Source organism: Eriocheir sinensis, chromosome 63 (assembly GCF_024679095.1).
Source record: "Eriocheir sinensis breed Jianghai 21 chromosome 63, ASM2467909v1, whole genome shotgun sequence".
Classification (NCBI taxonomy): Eukaryota; Metazoa; Arthropoda; class Malacostraca; order Decapoda; family Varunidae; genus Eriocheir; species Eriocheir sinensis.
Window position 1 is genome coordinate 8,825,765 of NC_066571.1, and position 5,873 is coordinate 8,831,637.

Sequence of the window (5,873 nt, forward strand, 5' to 3'; positions counted from 1 at the left end):
TCATACTTGGGTACGCTGAGGTCGCCAGTCACAGGAGAACAGTTTGCTAGGGTCGCCATGCACGCCAAGGGGGCTTCGTGGTGCAGTGGTTAGCACACTTGGCTCACAACCGACTGGTCTTTATTTTCACTTAAGGGACGCTTATTAAACATACTGACCCAGCACTTACAAGATCACTTCATAGTCTAAGAGGGGAGGAAAACAGGTAGAGAGACAATTAATTTCTTATGAGAGTGGGGAGGGAGGGGAGAGATGGAGGAGGAAGGTGAAAGAAGAGAAGGAAGGGATGAGAGAGAGAGAGAGGAAGGAAGGAAGGAAGGAAGGAAGGAAGGACGAAAGGTAGAAGGGAGGGAGGAAGGGAGAGGAGGGAGGGAAGAGAAAGAGAAGGAAGGGGAAAAAAGAGAAGGAAATGGGAGAGAGAGGAAGGAAGAGAAGGAGGAGGAGGAGGAAGAGAGAGAAAGGAGGGAAAAGAAAGAGGAGGAAAGGGAAAAAAAAGAAGGAAGGGGAGAGAGAGGAAGGAGGAGAAGGAGGAGAAAGAAAGGAAGGAGAGTTAACAGACATATTCTTGCACTTATTCTTATATATGACACTAGAGTAACCTAAACCTATGAATATCACGTCAATGTATGTCTAAAGAAGTGAGGGAGGTGAGGAAGGCAAGGAGAGAGAGAGAGAAAGGCGTGAGGGATTGTCTTAAACTCATGTTCTTTACCGCACCGGAGATTAGCACTGAGGCAACGCGTAGCTACAGCGTATTCCCTCTTTCACACAGGTACGGGACACTGCTGCTGCCCGTGGAGTCTTTCAACGAGCGAGGGATCATGAGCCTGACCTTGCTTCTCGTCTTCATCTCCCTCTACACCGAGACCAGCAACTCCCTCCCCAGCACCGCGTACCTCAAGCACATCGACGTCTGGTTCGTCTTTAATCTCACCTACCTCTCCGTCATTATCAGCGTCCACCTGGCAGCCTTCCACACCCCGTCCTCCGCCTCCCACCCGACCATGCACGTTCTCCCTATGAAACCCATGAGCAACACCTGGATGAGCAAAATATCCGAGAAGAAGAAGAAGAAGAAGAGGGAACCCATATCGTCTGACCGAATTCTCCGCACGAGTCGAAAGGTTTTCTTAGTGGTGTTTGTTATCTTCTCCTTCGTCTATGCGTTGTTGCTAGTCGTCTGAACCTCTTTTAACGATAGAGGAAGGAGCTCAAGGGGTAAAAATAGGTAAAAGCAATAAAAAATCCCTCTAATCACTGCTCCTGTAAGAGAAAGTAGAGATGAGTGCCCAAAAGAGAGGTCAATTTCAGGTGGATAGTGAGTGTGTCGATGTATGCTTCACGGGTTTAAAATTTGATGCGAGATGAAAGAAGTAGCACTGTTGAAAGAATAAAAGAATTGCCTGCCACTGGTCGTTTTAATTCTTGAGTGCCCCGGTATATATGCATTTATGGATTGAAAAGTCGATGAGGGATGAACGAAAAGTATTACCAGAAGAAGTATTGTCGTCTATGTAAGGCCTAGGAGATTCTTAAGGTTATTTTGTCTGTGTATTATTTTGACAATGAAGATACTGATGTTAGGCGTCTCACCGAGGAGCAGAATAACAGTGATCAAAATTCTTCATCAAAAAGTAGATTCTTAAGTTTGTTTTCTCCGTATTATATTGACTGAATGAAGATACTGATGTTAGGAGTCTCACCGAAGAGCAAAATAACATAGTGATCAAAATTCTTCATCAAAAAGTAGATTCTTAAGTTTGTTTTGTCAGTATTATTTTGACTGTCTCACCGAAGAGCAAAATAACATAGTGATCAAAATTCTTCATCAAAAGTAGATTCTTAAGTTTGTTTTGTCAGTATTATTTTGACTGAATGAAGATACTGATGTTAAGCGTCTCACTGAAGAGGAAGCAAAACAACATAGTGATCAAAATTCTTCATCAAAAGTAGATTCTTAAGTTTGTTTTGTCAGTATTATTTTGACTGAATGAAGATACTGATGTTAGGCGTCTCACTGAAGAGGAAGCAAAACAACATAGTGATCAAAATTCTTCATCAAAAGTAGATTCTTAAGTTTGTTTTGTCAGTATTATTTTGACTGAATGAAGATACTGATGTTAGGCGTCTCACTGAAGAGGAAGCAAAACAACATAGTGATCAAAATTCTTCATCAAAAAGTGTCACGCAATCGTTTAGCTTAAGACAACTGAGGTAGTTAATGAAACGAAGATAAAAGGCATCTTAATTAATTTTGTTAGTCTGCAGATACTAATGTTAGGCATCTCACCGAAGAGGAAGCAAACCCACATATGAATAATAATAAGTTTTACTCTCTCGTTTAACTTAAGAAAACAGATTTATTCAAGGAAACAAAAATGAAGAAAAGCAGCTCCATTTTGTTAGTCTGAAGATGCTAATGTTAGGCGTCTCACCGAAGAGGAAGCAAACCCACATGTAAATAATAATAGGTTTTACTCTCTCGTTTAACTTAAGAAAACTGATATATTCAAGGAAACAAAAATAAAGAAAAGCAACTCCATTTTGTTAGTCTGAAGATACTAATGTTAGGCGTCTCACCGAAGAGGAAGCAAACCCACATGTAAATAATAATAGGTTTTACTCTCTCGTTTAACTTAAGAAAACTGATTTATTCAAGGAAACAAAAATAAAGAAAAGCAGCTCCATTTTGTTAGTCTGGAGATACTAAAGTTGAGCGTCTCACCGAAGAGGAAACAAACCCACATGTAAATAATAATAGGTTTTACTCTCTCGTGTAACTTAAGAAAACTGATTTATTCAAGGAAACAAAAATAAAGAAAAGTAGCTCCATTTTGTTAGTCTGAAGATACTAATGTTAGGCGTCTCACAGAAGAGGAAGCAAACCCACATATAAATAATAATCGGTTTTACTCTCTCGTTTAACTTAAGAAAACTGATTTATTCAAGGAAACAAAAATAAAGAAAAGCAGCTCCATTATGTTAGTCTGAAGATACTAATGTTGAGCGTCTCACCGAAGAGGAAGCAAACCCACATGTAAATAATAATCGGTTTTACTCCCTCGTTTAACTTAAGAAAACTGATCTATTCAAGGAAACAAAAATAAAGAAAAGCAGCTTGATCCATATTGTTAGTCTGAAGATACTAATGTTGAGCGTCTCACAGAAGAGGAAGCAAACCCACGTGTGACTAATAATCGGTTTTACTCTCTCGTGTAACTTAAGAAAACTGATCTATTCAAGGAAACAAAAATAAAGAAAAGCAGCTCCATTTTGTTAGTCTGAAGATGCTAATGTTAGGCGTCTCACAGAAGAGGAAGCAAACCCACGTGTGAATAATCCCTCGTCAAAAGGTCTTACTCTCTCGATTAACTTGAGACAACATATCCATTCAAGGAAACGAAATTAAAGAAAAGCAGCTTGATCTTTAAACCCACCCCTCCCCCCCCAAAAAAAAAAAAAGATTGACGAGTTTATCAGGAGCAAGAACATCCATTTCTCCTATTAGTAGTGCTCCTCCTCCTCCTCCTCCTGCTCCTACTCCTCCTCCTCCTACTACTACTACTACGAATCCTATGGCCCGGGAAAGACAGCACCACCAGCCCTTCTTTCTACCCCCCTCCCCCCCCATCCTGCTTGCTCCATAAATAGACGCCGGGAATTCCTATTGAAGGCGCTGTGGCAGGCCGGATGTGGCACGAGGCCTGCTTCCCGGGGCGGCAGGGAGGTTCTTCCCCGCCACAGGCTCAAGGGAAGTGATGACTGAGATTAGCACTGAGGAAACGTACAGCGCTGGCGTGCTCTCCTAACTTTGCTTTTCCTGCTGATGTCACTACTGAATGATGATACTACTACTACTACTACTACTACTACTACTGCTACTACTACTACTACTACTACTACTACTATTACTATTACTACTACTACTGCTACTACTACTACTACTGATGATGAGGAGGAGGATGAGGAGGAGGAGGAGGAGAAGGAGGATGAGAATGATATGGAGATGATGATGATGATGATGATGATGATGATGATATAAATAATAATGATAATAATAATGATAATAATAATAATAATAATAATGATAATAGTAAAACCAGAAACACACCATTCTTACACTCAACATCATAACCAACAACAACTAAATCAAGAAAAACAAAACCATCACAAACAAACAAACAAACAAACATCTAAACAAGCTAACAAAGGCATCAAAACAAACACTACCGCAAAAAGAAGAAAAAAAGAAAAAAGAAGGAAAAAAAGGATCGAATTACAAAAAGAAGAAAAAAAGAAGGAAAAAAGAAGAAAAAAAAGAAGGAAAAACGGATCGAATTACAAAGAGAAGAAAAAAAGAAGAAAAAAAGGAAAAAAAGATCAAATTACAAAAAGAAGAAAAAAGAAGTAGAAAAAAGAGAAGAAGAAAAAAGGACCGAATTACAAAAAGAAAAAAACAGAGGAAAAAAGAAGGAAAAAAAGAAAAAAAAGAAGGAAAAAAGGATCGAATTACAAAAAGAAGAAAAAAGAAGAAAAAAAAGGAAAAAAAGATCAAATTACAAAAAGAAGAAAAAAGAAGAAAAAAAAGGAAAAAAAGATCAAATTACAAAAAGAAGAAAAAAGAAGTAGAAAAAAGAGAAGAAGAAAAAAGGACCGAATTACAAAAAGAAAAAAAGAGAAAAAAAAGGAAAAAAAGATCAAATTACAAAAAGAAGAAAAAGAAGAAGAAAAAAAAGGAAGAAGAAAAAAGGACCGAATTACACACAAAAAAAAGAGGAAAAAAAAGAAAAAAAGGATCGAATCACAAAAAGAAGAAAAAAGAAGTAGAAAAAAAGAAGAAGAAAAAAGGACCGAATTACAAAAAGAAAAAAAAGAGAGAAAGAAAAATAAAAAAGGATCGAATCACAAAAAGAAGAAAAAATAATCAAAAAAGGAAACTCGAATAAAACAAAACCAACCAAAAACGACGCAAAGGAAACGAAACCAAAAAATAAAAGAAAAAGAAACCAAATTACAAAAGAGAAAGAAAACAAACAGACATCATCCATCACCACCTAATAAAAAAATAAAAAAAGCGAAACAAAAAAAAAAAACAATCCAAGCAATTATCTTCATCAGCAGCGCCTCAAAAAACGCTTCCTCTGGGCAGTGTTTTTGCCCGGCGGCGTTTACCCACTAATTCATCAACGATCTATAACACTTTCCTTCATTGATCATACGGCGAGACTTTGGGGGCGGGGCGCGGTGGGAGACTAACCAGGCTCTGTCAGTCTTCCAGTTTTGTCGGTCATCCAGTCAGTCCGTCACGCCGTCTGTTCCTCGCTGGCCGTCTCCTCCTTCCATCATCAGCATCAACACTACCACCACGCGCCTGTGACTCCCCCTGAAGCTCTCCGGGTCGGTCAGTCAGTCCATCAGGCAGGCAATTGTGTTGGCAGATGTTATGGTATTCTGTGTCTTTCTGAAACGGTGTCATTTGGCTCATCTTTTGCAAGTCGCTCAGAAAGGCAGATAGTTAGTCAGTCAGTCCGTCAGGCAGGCAGTAAGTTGTGTTGGAATATGTTCTGGTATTCTGTGTCTTTCTGAAACGGTGTCATTTGGCTCATCTTTTGCAAGTCGCTCAGAAAGGCAGATAGTTAGTCAGTCAGTCCGTCAGGCAGGCAGTAAGTTGTGTTGGAATATGTTCTGGTATTCTGTGTCTTTCTGAAACGGTGTCATTTGGCTCATCTTTTGCAAGTCGCTCAGAAAGGCAGATAGTTAGTCAGACAGTCAGTTAATCATGCTTTTAGTCAGTTAGTCAGTTATATGTATTAAAAAAAGATATAGTTTCTCTTAGCAATCCTTAATGGTGTCACCAGGGGCATCTTTAGCAG